Below are 19,112 nucleotides of genomic sequence, written 5' to 3' on the forward strand. Positions count from 1 at the left end.
AACGAAAACAATATGATCGAGGCATACTCCAGTAACAGACGCTGTCACTTTCTGTGTCGTTTAGTACTTACAAAAGTACGCCGAGCAATCAAATTCAACAAATAAGAGATTTAAAGGTACACAAATACTGCAAACCAATACAATCAAGAACTTTTTTAATGTATTGTAATCCAAAATATTTCAATTTCAGATGTTTCATTACAGAAACTGAGCACCAAAGAGGTTGACCTTTCTACACAACTTATGAGAACCTCAATAAGAGAAACATAACCAATTAATGTCGAAGGAATTGATCTCAAACTTCTGATGAAAGCTCAATTCTATTATTGCCTGCTTCATCCGGGAGGGGGGGGGGGGGTAGTAGCGGGGCAAAAGGTTTTCTAAGGGGCTTCAAATGATGTTACTAGAACTTATAGACCACATGTAAAAGAACTTGTATACCACATGTAAAATTAAAGTTTTTTTTAGGCTTTTAAATAATAAATTCAGATGCTATTATTTACAGTTGTTATTTACAATGATGTTGAAATAATTCAGCAGGTTTCATTGATGAATCGTTACAGTTGGTATTTACAAGGAAAATTTATCAGATTTCATTGTTGAAGCTTTACAAATTAAGTACAAAATTCAAATAGTTTTTTGTTTGTTCAGGGGTTTCTTGCCAGGATCCATTTAGGACACTTGCCGTAAATCTAAGAGTTTCAACTTTCATATTTACAAAGACGTCGCGCCAACTATTCAGCCTTAGGGTACTTCTCGCTCCAGATAATTGTTCGCATTTGAGAATTAAATGTTCCGATGTTTCAAACTCTTTTTCGCAATAGCTGCAAATTGGTGACTCTGAAAAATTTTTCATCCATCTAATCTGTTTGTCAACAAGACAATTGAAGGCGAGGCGATATAAAAGATTTTGTTGTTGTGGCAAAAGTTTGTAAAATTTCCAGATATTTTTGCTAAAGAGAGTTAATTCTTTCGTTGAACAATTGTACTTTATGACGGATTTGTTTAAGCGGTCCTCGATAAAACTTGTTGGAAAAACTTGAGCAATGATATACCAGTAAATCTCACTTGTTCTTAAGGCTTTGTTAAGTCTCAGGGAAGTTTCGATGTTGTTCTTAAACAGAAGGATACTGTTGTCAGTTTGAGAGACTTTGAGCTTTAAAGATTTTAACAAAATTGTTAAGTCATTTGGAAAGGAAACATCGTTCTCGTTTGATGAGTTAATTTCGTCTATCAGTTTTGCTGAGATTATTTTTGATGTAATATGTGGAAGAGAGATACCGCCCACAGCAACAGATTGGTAAAGAACTTCACTTCTAATTTCCATTTTGTCACCAGTTTTTAGTAGATTGTTGATGAGTTTTTGAACATTCGTCAGAATATTTACTGTTGTGTCCGTGTGTCTTGAATAATACAGGAACTTTGGAAGGATAAAAGTTTCAATGATTTGTCTCTTGGCTCTTAAAGTTTTCGATCGAGAAATGAAGCGCATGTAAATGGCAATTTGTGTTTTGATGAGATCAAGTAAGTTTGTTGATGATTTATCAGTAAAGAATTTAATGCCCAGGATTTTTGTTACACGTACAGTTTTATAGAAAGCTATGTCTCTCGTTGACAGGATCTCACTCTTTTTGACGTTGATTTCTAGTTGAGTGCAATCGCAAAAATCTTTGACAGTGTCAAATAGTCCTTCAATCGATGATATGCGTATTGAGCAAGTAATGTCGTCTGCATAAGCCACTGTTTTTGAGCTGGTGAATCCTTTAATATGTGGTGAGTTGTCTATACAGCAAAGCAAGGGCTCAACAGCAAGTATGAAAAGTAAAGCTGAAAGGGGACAACCTTGCCTAACTCCGCGTTGTAGTACAATTGTTTTGGAAAGGTAGCCATTGATTTCAATAATTGCTTTCGTTTCTAAACTGTTCTGATGGCAGATTTTGTGTATTGGTCAATGCCAATTTTATCGAGAAGGGCGAAGATGTAATCTCTGTCTACTTTGTCAAAAGCTTTTGAAAAATCCAGATTCACAAGGCATTTGCTGTTATTTAGTTGCTTATGGGCTTTTCGAACTTTCTTTAATGCTATATGGATTTGTCTTTTGCTCAAGTATGCATGCTGATGTTGGCCTATTATGTCTTCAAGATCTATTATGATTCTGGCAGATAGAATGTGTGATAGAATTTTGAGGTCAGTGTTCAGCAAGCTTATAGGTCTAAATTCATCAACAGTTCTCGGATTATCAGTTTTAGGCAGAAGTTTTAAGATTGCAATATTTTGGCTTTCAGGGACTTTTTCAGTTCGAACAATATTGCTGAAAACGCTTTGTAGCAATGGGGCCATTTCTCTCTTAAAAATCTTGTAAAAGTTTGAGGTTATTCCATCCGAACCCGGTGAGCTCTTTGCATTGAGTTTGTTAATTGCTTTCAATACTTCATCTATGGTGATTTCATTTACATCATTTGTTGCTTCGTTTTTGCGCTCGTTCAAATGGTCAAGAAAAATCTCAAAAGAGCCTTTTTTCTTGCTTTTGTAAAGCTGTGAAAAATGGTTTTCAAAGACTTTGATGATTTCTTCCTGATTTGTTGTAACACTTGCACCAACCCTAAGTGAAGTAATATTGTTCGTGTTGTTTTTTTGCCTTGCCCAAGTTTTCAAGTCTTTCGCGTTTCCAAGTTCGCATGATTGGGTCAGTTTCTTGAAGTGGATGAACTGATCTTTTTGTTTGTTGTTGTCATACGCATTTATTTTCGAGACTGTATCATTATATCGTTTTAAAATTTTTTCATTGGAGTCATGATTTTGTATTTGTTCTCTCAGCCTTTTCTCTTCGGCCAGGATGTTTTTCATTTGCGAGCTTAAGATTTTTGATTTATTAATAGCTAAGGCTTGGCAGACATCACGTATGTGGCACTTCAGCTCTTCATAACTTTCATGTGTCAAACAGTTCATTCCAAAGGCTTCTATTTCTGTTTTGATGTACTCTTTGTTTGGAAATAAAATAGCATCGTTCATTTTCCAAAAGCTTTGGCCTCGTTCTTTTTCTTCGCTTTTGTTGCTTAGTTTTAACAGCATGTGATCTGAGAAATTGCTCCGATGTACTTTCATTTCGCTGTACTGGGTTTGGTTTGTAAAAAAATAGTCTATTCGTGAAAAAGACGATGTTCTTTTGTCATAGTGTGTGAAATCAAGTACGTCCAGTTCTACCGCTGCATCAAATAGTAGAGCATGCTCTGTAACCGTTTGGAGCTTTACAAATCGCTTAACTCTATCGTCTACGCTTCGAAGAGCAGTTGATGTGTTTCGCGAATCATGACTGAAAGCATTAAAATCCCCTGCTAAAACAATAGATCGTTCCGTGTTGAGTTTCGAGAGATTTGAGCTTAATTGCTTCAACTTTTCACAATAGGAGCTTGTATTCAGATATACATTGAATACAGTTAGATTGAGTTCCGTAAAATTAATTCCAGAGTGATCTCGTGATTGCAGTATTTGATTATCAGTTTTTAGTTCTTCACTCCAAACTGTAACTAAACCTCCACTGCAGTTTATTGCAGGCACTAGATGATAGCGTAATTTGTATTGCTCAAGAACTGTTTCGTGTGAACGAGATAGAGCTGGAATTTTCGATTCTTGGATACACAAAATGAATAAAGTTCCGCTAGCTAATTTGTAGCATTTTTCGATTATTGCGAAGAATTTTTTCGGGCTCTTAAGGCCACATGAATTCAAACAGAAAACTTTGTGCTCAATCATTTTTGTTTTGTTCGAACTGATTTTTCTTCTTAATCCACTGATCGTTCAAGAAGTGTTTTGCGATTTGCGCGTTTTGTTGTTTTTGTGTTTCACTAAGTGGCCTTTTGGCGCCTGGTCTGTACTGTTTGAGAACAGCACTATTATCAAGCTCTAAAGATTGAAACTTCTCTGTATTAAGATAGGCGGAAACATTACATTCAGCGTTTTGTATGTTGGTTGAGGTTTTGTCAGCGTTTTCTGTTTCTTGTTCTATGACTGTAGCATTTTCTGTTGTGCCACTACAAATTTCTTCTGTATAAGTTTCTTCCACTTCCTCTTCATCTATGGTCAAGTTGCAAGAGGAGGTGTCACTGATTGTTTCAGTTTCGGGAGCTTTATGAAAATTTGTTGGTTTCTGCTTTTCAGCACGATTATTCTTTGTTTCTTTGTTTATGTTTTGCACATTTTTGATTCTTTGTAGCTGGTTTTGCCATAAGTAGCACCAATCTTTATGGTGTCCCCGATACTGTAGTTTTCTTTCTTCACAGTAACTGCAGTTATGTAATGAGGGAGCATGGAACTTGATCTCTAAGCTGTTCCATTCTTTGAATTCTGCGATCCGATTTTCATATGACCAAGTTTTTAATCTTTCCTCTTCAGTTGCGTTTTTCACTGTCACACTCAGTGTTGCATAACCATTGAAGATGAGATCGCCTCCTATGTTTTCTTTCATTCGAATAATTGCGGGGCTATGTTCTATTCCCTCTGGAAGATCTATTAGTTTCAGGGCTTCAGTGTCTGTGCAAACATAAGGGAGATTACTGAATTTGATATTGTATCTTCTAGGATAGAATGATTTTTCTGTGTTGAGGAAATGTTTGCCCATAGGAAAAACGGTTTTGCCTAGTAAATTTAGGCCTCTGGATCTAATCGAATGGTATTGCTTTTTGACAGTTGGTGGTGAAACAACAGTCAGCGAATGAAGTCTTTTGTCTCTTATGTATGCGAATGTTTTGCTGATTGTTATTTGATTTCGTGCTTCTTGCGGGAATTCGTGCAGAATTGATTTAGCACACTGAAGATAGGCGTTGTTCAAAGAATCTGTGTTTGAAATAATTGATTTCGTAAAAGGAGGAATAATTTGCATGATCTGGAATTCGCTTGAGTTGGTTTCTTTCGACAAGCCTTTTTGAGTGATTGAAGAATACATATTTTGGTTTTCGCTGGGAGTAGGCGTAATCAACGAGGGGATAGTGTTCTCCCCCATAGGGGAAAACTGAATTGTTTTAAGACGAAGACTTATGAAAAGTAGATTGTGACAAACGAAAGGTTTCTCAAATAAAAATTAGTGTTTTGGAAAACTCAGAAGTTAACTTAATAAGAACTCTAAGCGCTCTACAGTAAAGGAGAGAGCAACTTAAAAAGAGGAACTTAAAAAGCTAAAGCTAAGGAGGAAAGGGATTTAAAAGAAATTTTGAAGAGTAAAATTAGGAGAAAAAGGTAAAAGAAAAAGCCAGGATTTTAAATCTTAGTGAAAAAGCAGCTTTTAGTGAAAAATCTCTTTTTATAAAAGACTCACTCCCAATTACTGTAAAATTAAAGTAAAAGTATCGCCAGCAGATTGCCAGAGAACATCTGCACTTGACACCCACTAACCTAAATTGTGATTTTTACAGGTAAAGGGAACAGATATAAATTGAGCGCCTCTTCATTTCTAGGTGTCAATAAATGCTTAGAATTTTTTGTAAGTGTCAAAAAGTTCTAATTTGGCGTGCAAATTCTGCAAATTTGATTAGACTCCAAAATTACACTTGATACAGTTTTTAAACAATAGGCTTAAACCTAATGCAAGCTAGCAACAGCTTTAAAGAACTTTGATAACCTAATGCATAATGACTTAATGACCGGGCCTTATCGGCTTATCACGTTTCTTTGGATATTGCTCATTTGACTTTGACAGTATTCACTACAATACTTATTTCGATGAGCGGAAGAATTTAATATCCATTCATTTCAAACTCAGAGTGAGATAAATGAGTGAATGAGTCAAACGAGACAATCGTGACTTATGAAAAAAGAAAAACGTGATCATTTAAGCAAATAAGAGTATAGAAATTGGCCAGTCATAAAAAAAATGTCCAGATTGTAGAACAAACCAAGAGCTGGAAAAAAACTACGACAAAATAGTTCAAAACTTCTTTCACATTTCTCAATATTTCTCAACGTTTTATACCAACGAAATTACTTGGTATCTGAACATCCATACAATAAAAATTAGACAGCGCTTTTAAAAATGAGCATACATTACCACATTTAAATGGACGGTATAAAAACCTGATTGACAAAAAATAGCAAGCAGAAGGCCAGAAAAATATCCTCACTTATGTTCCTGACGTCAATTGGGATTAAAACAAAACAGAAGAAAAGATACAATTGAAATTATTTTTAAACTTAAAAATGTATATTAATGTGGTGATCAGTTTCAGTATGATTTAAAAATTATTACAAACAGAACTCAGCTTCTCAAATGAAGTCTAACAAGATTTCGCTTTAACTAAATTTATAAACTAATATGCTAACTGTGACTTAGCGACAGGGCTTTATTGGTTTATCCCGTTTAAATGAACTTATCTATTCATTCAGTTTTATTCACTAACCCTTTATCTATTCAGTTGAAACCCTGTAGGAATGTTATGATGTTGAAACATGGGGAAAGAAATTATGACTTAAATTCGTGAAGAGCTTGAAAATTATTAGTTGTTTAATCAGAACATAAACCAATTAACATCAGATGAATTGCTCGCGAACAGCAGGCGGGTGTTAATTTAATGTGAGGTGTTGAATTTTCTGGGCGCAAAAATTCGGACCCCAGAGGGGTTCGAAAACTCGACCGCCAGGATAGCAGTCAGACATCATAACCACTACGCTACAACCACGTTGTTACTCACAGCTACCAATCACATCTGTGCAACGGCGAGAGGGGGTTTTTCGGCTGCACGGGGCTTGGCTTTTAGAACCTGAACGATGTGCAGGAGTGGGGAAGGTGAGCCTTAATGGGAATGGGACTAAGAAGTTCAATAGTGGGCTTCAAATAACCACATTAGAGGTTAATATATACCGCTATTAAGATTTAAAGTGAAAAATGGCAACATTTTGGGCAAACTTTTCATTTGACTTTGAGTATTAAATTGCCGCCAATTGAGTTCAGCTGCTCGAAATATTGACTGAGAGAGAATTTTAGATCACGCAAAACCCAGAAAGTGCAGGGCTTAAAAGTCGCTCGAAAAATCAAAACGGTTAAGCAAAAATTTTGCAAAAAAAGACACACGTTTACAATAATTGCTTCTTTACGAGGGCGATTAATTATTCTCAACGAAAAACAGAGAGAAGGCATAAAACGACTAACGTCGAACGAATTGCTCTCGAACAACAAGCGGGGCAATTTAATTGAGAGTATGTAGCTTAGATCTCTTATGGGCGCAAAAAATTGACCCCACAGGGGTTCGAACCACTGCGCTCAAGATAGGCAGTCTGACATTTTAACCATCCAGCATTCACAACTCGGCTATTGATAGGCTTAAATCTAATGCAAGCTAGCAACCGCTTTAATGAACTTTGATAACCTAATGCACTATGAGTTAATGACCGGGCTTTATCGGCTTATAACGTTTCCTTGGATTTCGCTCATTTGACTTTGACAGTATTCACTACAATACTTAATTCGATGGATGGAAGAATTGAATATCCATTCATTTCAAACTGTGAGAGATAAATGAGTGAATGAGCCAAACGCGACAATCGTGACTTATGAAAAAAAGGTGATCAAAGGTAAACCGAATAGATAACCATAGTAGGACAAGCCCTGACCTACAATTCAAGGAATTTTCCTTGACTAAACAAATAACTAGACCTAAATTGGACAAAAAACTGGGTAAACCGTTTAGAAACACCGTCGACTGCACTTTGAAAATGGCACTTCATGTTTTCCGCTTTGAGGACGAAAAGTCGAAAAGATTGGACGGAAAATCGGTCGAGCGAAAAATCGCAAAAGGACCGACATGACCAAATAAAATTAATACTAACTTCGTTCGAGAGCAATTAAAAACCATAAAATTTGAAAATCTGCTTGAATACAGCTGAATAGATTCAGAACAATTTTAACCCATTTCAAATTTACTTTTCAATCAGCAACAGTTTTCGTTACGTACGATACTCCTTTTTTACACTCAACAAAGTAAAAAGGAAGATGAGGAAAGCATTGCAAAAAATCAAAAGACGAGGCAATCAGATTCAACACTAAAATAAACTCTTTAGTTTTTAAAACTAAAATTGGTTCAAACACCGTTTCATTTCGAACGGTGAGTGACGTAAACAAGGATTCAAACGTGAAAATCGTCACTTATGAAGAATGAAAGCAGCGATCAAAAGCAAATCGAGCAAAATAATCATAGCAGGACAAGCACTGACCTACAATTCAGCTGCACGGGGCTTGGCAGCTCCATACAATAAAAATTAGACAGCGCTTTTAAAAATGAACATACATTACCACATTTAAATGGACGGTATAAAAACCTGATTGGCAAAAAAAATAGCAAGCAGAAGGCCAGAAAAATATCCTCACTTATGTTCCTGACGTCAATTGGGATTAAAACAAAACAGAAGAAAAGATACAATTGAAAGTATTTTTAAACTTAAAAATGTATAGTAATGTGGTGATCAGTTTCAGTATGATTTAAAAATTATTACAAACAGAACTCAGCTTCTCAAATGAAGTCTAACAAGATTTCGCTTTAACTAAATTTATAAACTAATATGCTAACTGTGACTTAGTGACAGGGCTTTATCGGTTTATCCCGTTTAAATGAACTTATCTATTCATTCAGTTTTATTCACTAACCCTTTATCTATTCAGTTGAAACCCTGTAGGAATGTTATGATGTTGAAACATGGGGAAAGAAATTATGACTTAAATTCGTGAAGAGCTTGAAAATTATTAGTTGTTAAATCAGAACATAAACCAATTAACATCAGATGAATTGCTCGCGAACAGCAGGCGGGTGTTAATTTAATGTGAGGTGTTGAATTTTCTGGGCGCAAAAATTCGGACCCCAGAGGGGTTCGAAAACTCGACCGCCAGGATAGCAGTCAGACATCATAACCACTACGCTACAACCACGTTGTTACTCACAGCTACCAATCACATCTGTGCAACGGCGAGAGGGGGTTTTTCGGCTGCACGGGGCTTGGCTTTTAGAACCTGAACGATGTGCAGGAGTGGGGAAGGTGAGCCTTAATGGGAATGGGACTAAGAAGTTCTATAGTGGGCTTCAAATAACCACATTAGAGGTTAATATATACCGCTATAAAGATTTAAAGTGAAAAACGGCAACATTTTGGGCAAACTTTTCATTTGACTTTGAGTATTAAATTGCCGCCAATTGAGTTCAGCTGCTCGAAATATTGACTGAGAGAGAATTTTAAATCACGCAAAACCCAGAAAGTGCAGGGCTTAAAAGTCACTCGAAAAATCAAAACGGTTAAGCAAAAATTTTGCAAAAAAAGACACACGTTTACAATAATTGCTTCTTTACGAGGGCAATTAATTATTCTCAACGAAAAACAGAGTGAAGGCATAAAACGACTAACGTCGAACGAATTGCTCTCGAACAACAAGCGGGGCAATTTAATTGAGAGTATGTAGCTTAGATCTCTTTTATGGGCGCAAAAAATTGACCCCACAGGGGTTCAAACCACTGCGCTCAAGATAGGCAGTCTGCCATTTTAACCATCCAGCATTCACAACTCGGCTATTGATAGGCTTAAATCTAATGCAAGCTAGCAACCGCTTTAATGAACTTTGATAACCTAATGCACTATGAGTAAATGACCGGGCTTTATCGGCTTATAACGTTTCCTTGGATTTCGCTCATTTGACTTTGACAGTATTCACTACAATACTTAATTCGATGGATGGAAGAATTGAATATCCATTCATTTCAAACTGTGAGAGATAAATGAGTGAATGAGCCAAACGCGACAATCGTGACTTATGAAAAAAAGGTGATCAAAGGTAAACCGAATAGATAACCATAGTTGGACAAGCCCTGACCTACAATTCAAGGAATTTTCCTTGACTAAACAAATAACTAGACCTAAATTGGACAAAAAACTGGGTAAACCGTTTAGAAACACCGTCGACTGCACTTTGAAAATGGCACTTCATGTTTTCCGCTTTGAGGACGAAAAGTCGAAAAGATTGGACGGAAAATCGGTCGAGCGAAAAATCGCAAAAGGACCGACATGACCAAATAAAATTAATACTAACTTCGTTCGAGAGCAATTAAAAACCATAAAATTTGAAAATCTGCTTGAATACAGCTGAATAGATTCAGAACAATTTTAACCCATTTCAAATTTACTTTTCAATCAGCAACAGTTTTCGTTACGTACGATACTCCTTTTTTTACACTCAACAAAGTAAAAAGGAAGATGAGGAAAGCATTGCAAAAAATCAAAAGACGAGGCAATCAGATTCAACACTAAAAGAAACTCTTTAGTTTTTAAAACTAAAATTGGTTCAAACACCGTTTCATTTCGAACGGTGAGTGACGTAAACAAGGATTCAAACGTGAAAATCATCACTTATGAAGAATGAAAGCAGCGATCAAAAGCAAATCGAACAAAATAATCATAGCAGGACAAGCACTGACCTACAATTCAAAGAATTTGCATTGACTAAACAAACAACTAGACCTAAATTGAACTTTGAACGTTGCAAACCATTTATAAACACCGTTGACTGCCCTCTGAAATTAGATATTTCTTTACTAAAATCACTAAAAACAAATCGGTTTTTTGTTCCAGTTCCTTTTTCGGCGTGACCAAAGTCACATCTCCAACTTGAGTTAGAAAAATCACAAAAATGTTTGAACAGATATTGAACCAAAGCCGGAAGATTTCCAGAAACGACTCAAAGAGCCTTCTCTATCAATAATCCCTATCCCGTTTAGAAACTTGTATATACTAAAACCACTCATGAGAAAATATGATATTTCAAGATAGTTTATGAAAAAAGAAGCTGAACTGAAAACTAAAACTAAAAATAACATTTTTTTCAAAAAAAAAAACGGGACACAAAGCCAATGATAAGTTCCTTTAAGCAAAAAAGAGTATAGAAATGGGCCAGTCATACTAAAATGTCCCAATTGTAGAACAAACCAAGAGATGGAAAAAAACTACGACAAAACAGTTCAAAATTTATTTCACATTTCTCAATATTTCTCAACGTTTTATACCAACGAAATTACTTGGTATCTGAACATCCATACAATAAAAATTAGACAGCGCTTTTAATAATGAGCATACATTACCACATTTAAATGGACGGTATAAAAACCTGATTGGCAAAAAAATAGCAAGCAGAAGGCCAGAAAAATATCCTCACTAATGTCACTGACGTCAATTGGGATTAAAACAAAAACGTAAAAAAGATACAATTGAAAGTATTTTTAAACTTAAAAATGTATATTAATGTGGTGATCAGTTTCAGTATGATTTAACAATTATTACAAACAGAATTCAGCTTCTCAAATGAAGTCTAACAAGATTTCGCTTTAACTAAATTTATAAACTAATATGCTATCTGTGACTTAGTGACCGGGCTTTATCGGTTTATCCCGTTTAAATGAACTGATCTATTCATTCAATTTTATTCACTAACCCTTTATCTATTCAATTGAAACCGTGTATGAATGTTATGATGTTGAAACATGGGGAAAATAAAAAATTATGACTTCAATTCGAAAAACTTGAAAATTATTAGTTGCTAAATCAGAACATAAACCGATTAACATGAAGGGCAACGGTAGGAGGGGGTTTTTCGGCTACACGGGGCTCTTACAGCCTGAACGATGTGCAGGCGTGGGGGAAGGGAGCCTTAATGGGAATGGGACGAAGAAGTTCAATATTGGGCTTCAAATAACCCATTTAGAGGTTAATATATACCACTATTAAGATTTAAAGTGAATAATGGCAACATTTTCGGCTAGTTTTCATTTGATTTTGAGTATTATATTGCCGCCAATTGAGTTCAGCTGCTCGAAATATTGACTGAAAGAGAATTTTAGATCACGTAAAACCCAGAAAGTCAAGGGCTTAAAAGTCACTCGAAAAATCAAAACGGTTAAGCAAAACTTTTGCATTAAAAAGACACAAAAGTTTACAATAATTGCTTCTTTACGAGAGCAATTAATTATTCTCAACAAAAAACAGAGAGAAGGCATAAAACGACTAACGTCGAACGAATTGCTCTCGAAAAACAAGCGGGGCAATTTAATTGAGAGTATGTAGCTTAGAACTCTTTTATAAGCGCAAAAAAATCGACCTCACAGGGGGTTCGAACCACCGCGCTCACGATAGGCAGTCTGACATCTTAACCATCCAGCATTCGCTACTCGGCTATTGATTCATAAAGAATTCTTTTGCAACAATCGCTTTTACTTAAGCAGCAAAATTTACTTTGGAGTGAGATCACTCAAAAATGAAGACGAGAAAAGTGAAGACACTTGAAAAGTGGACAAATGTTTCAGAACAAAGGCGCAAAAACGGTTAAGCAAAATCTTGCATCATAAAGGCCAGTACGTTTACAATCAATGCTTCGAATTTTGTTCGAGAGCAATTGAAAAAACAGATGACTCAAATGGGCGGGGAAACAACTCATTGGATTACCATGGCCTTAATTGGAAATACAACCACCACTGAAAGCAAAAAGATACAAACTAAGTTTTCAAAACAAATATCAAAAAGTAAGCAAATTAGGATTGGAAATGGTAAATGGGTTGAATCCTGCTCATAAACGAGAAAAAAAAGGGATTGATACCATTGCCAAATTAGAACTGCTATTTCAGAACTAAACAAGTAAATTCAACCCACTTTTTTAAGAGTTCCGATCTATTCAGATTCGGTTTCCGAGCATCTGCGCTCGATCAACCCCAGTTCCAATTAAGCCGCAGGAGTGAAAAAAGAAAATAACCTAACACAAACATAACTGACAAACGCCGGGCGAACTGCTCTCGACGACCGGCGAGCAGTTGGCTCCGTCAATAGCCAGCCACGGTTAAGTGAGACTAGCTTTAGCTAAGGTGAAGGGGCGTCGCGGCGGCAACAGAGGGAGGTGGATCTCTGGCTGCACTGTGCAGTGAGGGTAGGTTGATGTGTGTAAGGGGGCTGATGCGGGGGGACAATTTCTAGGAACCGCTTTTCACACCATAAGTATAAGTCTCCCAAAACAGTGTCCGTGAATCGCATACTTGGAAACTATTGAGCTGAACGCTACACTGTCCAGCTAAAAACAAATGCAAATTTTAAAAAATCTTGTAAAACTTTGTGATATTCATATCTTCAGAACCATTTGTCTATATAGACTATCCAATATCAATTATCACTATTTCAAGAACATGATAATTTTGCAAAAATTTGAAAGACAAATTAAATCTTATCAAAAACTGCTAAAGTTCCAGTAATTAAAAAATGGAAACCATTCGAGAAACTCTAGAAAATATGCAGCAGCTTATTAGCAAACCGTTGAGGAGTTCCCCGGTGCCCTGGTGCCGGAAAAATCAAAAAATCAAAAAAAATCGAAAAACTTCCAAATATTTTTTTGAAATTGCCTAAATTTGTAACATTAAAATCTTGAAAAACAATCCATTACAACTAAAACAAATTCAGTAAACTATTATCAAACCCTAGAGGAGGCTCTTTGGCTCTTCAGGCATCATAAACTTGAAAAATGACAAAAGTTTTCAAAAAATTTGCAAATTGCATGTTTTATCAAAACATTGATAAAATTTGTGATATTAAAAAGTTGAAAACTATTTCATGGCTCATAAAAAATTTTCAGCAACTTATTATCAAATCCTAAAGGAGGTTTTCTGGCCCCTAGTTAGGAAAAAACTTGAATAATGAAAACAAATGACCAGAAAATAGAAAACATAGCCGGCAGATTGCTGGATAAAATGACAAAGATTCTTCTAATTTTACTCAGTGTCAAAAAGTGTTCTAATTCAGCGTTCAGTTTCAGACGTAATCTGAAACTGTTCTAATTCGGCGTAACCTAATTCTCAATGACCTAATTACAGGGCTTTCTCGGTTTATCCCGTTTTTTTTTGTTTTGCTCCCTCGACCTTGACTCTACTCACTATATTGCGTAATTCATTGAGTCAATGGATTTAAAAAGCAATGAGTTGAAACAGTGAGTGACGTAAGTCAGAAGTCAAACGTGAAAATTATGAGTTATGTTAAATGAAGTACGTGATCAAAAGGTAAATCGATTTAGAAAAAAAGGAGAGCGCCTATATAATAGCCGTTTGAGAAGGTGACCGCGGCTATTAAAAAAATACAAGTTTTGTCAAACAGATACCGAAATTCGCGATGTTAAAATTTTAAAACCATTCTATTACCACTAAAAACTATGCAGCAACCTATTCTCAGACCCTAGATTAGGTTCCTCGACACCTAAGGGTGAAAAAACTCAAAAATTGACAAATAGTTTCAAAAAGCATAGAAAAATTGAAAATTAGTACAAACTTGCGTTTTTAGCAAGCGGTTGTTCGTCAGTACATAGCCACGGGGCGGGGGGTGAGGAGGGCGGGCACCGGGGGGCTGATGGGGGCACAGTGGGGTGGGGGGGCTGGGGGGGTTAACAATGGGTGTCCTTCAACCTCTAAGAACAGCTCTTCACACCATAAGTATAATTCTCCAAAACAATTTGAGCTGAAAGAGCTCTAAGAGCACTTAATGCCCGCTGGGCGCTACCTATTTTGCCGTTTTTGAATAAGAAAGTCACATGGGTCAGATGAAGAATCGGTCAAGCAAAAAATCGCATAAAAAGACCAACAGGACTAATATAATTGCTACAGACTTCATTTGAGAGCAATTAATAAAAATGATTTCTAGCAAAATATTGCATAAACAACAGAGAGAATTCAAGATAAACTAGTCATGACTCTAGAAACTATGCAGCAGCTTATTAGCAAACCGTGGAGGAGGTCCCTGGGCCCCTAGTGTCGGAAAAACCAAAAATTCAAAAATAATCAAAAAACTTCCAAATATTTTTTGAAATTGCCTAAATTTGTTACATTAAAATCTTGAAGAAAAAATCCATTACAACTTAAACAATTTCAGGAAACTATTATCAAACCCTAGAGGAGGCTTTTTGGCTCTTCAGGCTTGATAAACTTAAAAAATGACAAAGATTTTCAAAAAACTTGAAAATTGCAAGTTTTATCAAAACATTGATAAAATTTGTGATATTAAAAAGTTGAAAACTATTTCATGGCTAATAAAAAATTTTCAGCAACTTATTATCAAATCCTAAAAGAGGTTTTCTGGCCCCTGGCTATGGAAAAACCATAATAATGACAACAAATGACAACAAAAAAAGAAAACATAGCCGGCAGATTGATGGAAAATAACCGCCGTTGACGCGCTTGATGCACACCACGATTGAAACAGAAAAAAAGTAGAGATAAAATGACAAATTTTCTTTAATTTTACTCAGTGTCAAAAAGTGTTCTAATTCAGCGATCATTTTCAGACGTAAATGAAAGTGTTCTAATTCGGATTAACCTAATTCTCAATGACTTAATTACCGGGCTTTATCGGTTTATCCCGTCTTTTTTTGTTTTGCTCTTTCGACCTTGACTGTACTCACTATCTTGCGTATTTCATTGAGTGAATGGATTTAAAAACCATTGACTTGAAACAGTGAGTGAGGTGAGTCAGAAGTCAAACGTGAAAATCGTGACTTCTGTCAAACGAACAACGTGATAAAAAAAAATCGAATTTAGAAAAAGGAGAGCGCCTAAATAATAGCTGTTTGAGAGGGTGACGGCGGCTATTAAAAAAATACAAGTTTTGTCAAAAATATACTTAAATTAGCGATGTTAAAATTTTAAACCATTCTATTACCACTAGAAACTATGCAGTAGCCTAATATCAAACCCTAGATTAGGTTCCTCGACAAGTAAGGGTGATAAAATTGACAAAAAATTTCAAAAAGCATGAAAAAATTGGGGGGGGGGGTGAGGAGGGCGTGCACCGGGGGGCTGATGGGGGCACAGTGGGGTGGGGGCGGGCAACAGCGCGTTGGGGGGTCAACAATGGGGGGGGTCAATGGGGGGCTAATTTATACTAATTTTCAACAATTAAAAATTGTGAAACTTAGTATAAATTTGCGTGTCTTTGTTTGCAGTACCAAAACATATAGCTCTTAAAATCTCAACTTGAGACTGGTGCAACAAAAATTGGAAAAACGACGTAAAACACAAAAAATGCAACATTTTGGGCTCAAGAACACCTAAAACTTACCTTTTAACCTTTAACTACGGCCTTTCCAGCAGATTCACCACACTGAGCACTTGAAGAACTACTAAACGCGGCTAAGGGCCTCTAATGAATCATAATGCCCGCTGGCGCTACTTGTTTATCCCGTTTCAAAGGACGAAAAGTCAAAGGGGTCAGACGAAAAACCGGTCAAGCGAAAAAATCGCATAAAAAAGATCGACAGGACTGACACGATTGCTACAAACTTCGTTGAGAGCAATTAATAAAAATGATTTCAAGCAAAATATTGCACAAACAACAGAGAGAATTCAAGATAAACTAGTCGTGATAAACAATACCTGCTTAAGCAACAAATTTTAAAATATCAAAATAACGAATAAAAAGAACTGGCTCTCACGTTCCGATACTTTGCTCAAAACTCATGAATGAAGCAGAATCCTATAATTATGGTGAAAAGATCTCTCCCCAAAAAGGTTAGTTTTCATCATTCCCTTTGTCGCTCGAATATCACTTATATTTACAAACGTTACTTCTTCGAGTCGTGAAAACTAGGAACACTAAAATAGGGAGCTGAATGTCTCACGCGGCTATTAATAGTCACAAAAAAATTACTGCGCACCTGCAATCGAGGAGCACAATTGCCGGCTTCAGCTGAATGCAGAATGATTTAAAAAAGTTAATGCGAGAAAATCAAACAACAGCTGAGTTCTATTCTAGGAAACTCGCTTCATTTGTTTACTAGAACTGTAATCTCAAAAACTCAATCGCAAAAATGTTAAGTCTTGCTAGACGCGTGCCAAGTTAAGTCATGCTTGCATATTTTGCTATTGAAAGAATTCATTCAAAAATATTTTCTCAGCCGTTCCTTTCAACACAAATGTATAACGAACATAGCCAGCAGAATAATGGAAAACAGCCGCGATAGACGCTGGCGGCCTTCCATGGAATTGAAACAACTGAAAAAATATGATCGACAGATTGACCACCAGTCCTTTAATAGACCACTAGACTTTTTGGTTAGATTCGGACTGTCATTTTTTGAGGGAGACATATACACTCTATAAGGAAAAAACCCTAGTGGAGCTTTTCCAAAATTAATCAAATACTGAAGACTCTAATACTGAAGACTCAAATACTGAAGACTCTAATACTCAAGAATTAGGGCATATTTGTTTGGCTCTACTAAGATGCACATATTGATCTTTATCTAGTAAAAGTTCATAAAAATTAAAGTTCATTAAGCGAAACCAGAAGTCATTTTTTTGAGTGAGTAAATCAGTGGTCGCAAGAATCATCGATTGAGACGACGAAATAAAAACATAACCGGAAGCACTCCAGAAACGTCTCCAAGAGTCGTCTTCTCGAATAAAATACTTAAAAAAACCCTTAATATACAAAAGTGACTGCTAAACCTAAAAAGTTAGGTCCAAATTTGAAAAATAGCCCATAAAACCAACTGAACAACAAAAATTGGAAAAAGTTCATTAAACCTGTATTCAATACAATCAAAAACTACTACCAAAATTGTTTTACGGAATTGGAAAAATCAAATAGCTCAAGCGGCAAAGTGCAAGCTATGTTAGGCTGTCAAAGTTTTCTATTTTCCACGAAAACCTTATCAACTTCCGTAATTTTTCTCACTAAAAACACTAATTTATACCATAAAAACTGTAATCAATCAATAACTAAATAAACCATAAGAGGTATTTGTTTTTAATCCCAATGAACGCGATGATAAAACTAAACAATGGCCAATAAATTTGTCAAGTCAGAAATTAATGAGAAATACTCATAAGAAAGATCAATATTCCAAACAAAAGTCTTATTGCTAAAACCTAGCCCAATGAATTATTCCAGCAAAAATGTCAACTAAAAACTTTAACCGCGAATCTAGCAAACACTCAGTGCTATATTGCATTTAAAAACAAGCTGCAAATTAAAAATTGAAAAAATCAGGACTAAAAATTTTAGTTCAAATCGATACTTTAAAACTAATAAAAGCAGGCCCAAAAAACTAAAAACTTTAGGTGATTGTTGGAAAAATACATGCTACAGTGTGGAAAACACCGAAATTGAAAAAAGAAAACTAATTCGAAACTTTTGAAAGAAAAAATCAAAAATTCCAATTAAAAACAAATTGAGTACCATTCAGCGAAAAACATGGAATTTTCAAAATTAAGCCATCGAGGCTCAAAAAACATACCGATCTTTCTGTCTCAATAAGAAACGTAAACAGTTCAAGCTCGAGACAAAAAATGTGAAAAACATTTTCAATAAATGGTCTAATTTTTTACTCAATTTCAAAAGCTTATTACCAAAAACTTTTTCAAATAAAAATCAAACGAAACAAAAATCTTTGACGTTGCAGATGAAGTTTTGTTGAAAAAAGTTTTAATAGTAAATAATTTTAAGACACAAAACAATACTGGAAAACTTGGAAAAAAACCGTCAAAAACGGATTAGTTTATGTACACTTTTTAAAAACAAGAAAATCGCACATCAAAAAAGAGGCATTGAATTGATAAATTACCAAAAGGAGGTTGCCATATTTACTGAGCAGGTAGAAAAAGTCCGCTCAAAGCTCCAAAAATGAAGAAGTATATGAAAAGCCAAAAATTGATAAATATGTGCCAATTTTGCCCTTGAAACCCATTATTAGGCTCGCAAAAACATTGGTATCAATTTCAGAGGGTTATATATTCATGCAGTATGGATGAAAACTTCTTTCTACAATAAACCAATTCAAAACAAAAAATTGGGCAAAATAAACGAAAACACGGATAAAAGCTGTCATCTATATGCGCCAATCTCTCGAGAACACTTTTCAAAGTCGAAAAGTCTATCACTCAACGTAGCGCATGATCAAATAACTTCTCTCGCTCAGAAAATAATCAATTCACACGGCAATTTTACTCACTTTCGCTTTTAGGTCAAAACGCCGTTTGAACAAATATTACTTCCAGTAAAAAAAAAAATCTTAAGAAAACCAAAACTCCTCATCGAGTCATAAAAAAACCGAGAAGTCCCCAATATTAGCC

General features: G+C 35.6%; 1 protein-coding gene across 4 annotated transcripts in view; it reads right to left on the reverse strand.

The window, feature by feature from the left end:
* The window catches only part of LOC142334651 (uncharacterized), a 148,532-nt gene that overhangs the window by 23,141 nt on the left and 106,279 nt on the right, over positions 1-19,112 (reverse strand). The gene's annotated exons all lie outside the window — the stretch shown is intronic.

This window comes from Convolutriloba macropyga, chromosome 2 (genome assembly GCF_964194025.1).
Source record: "Convolutriloba macropyga chromosome 2, txConMacr16.3, whole genome shotgun sequence".
NCBI lineage: Eukaryota > Metazoa > Xenacoelomorpha > Acoela > Convolutidae > Convolutriloba > Convolutriloba macropyga.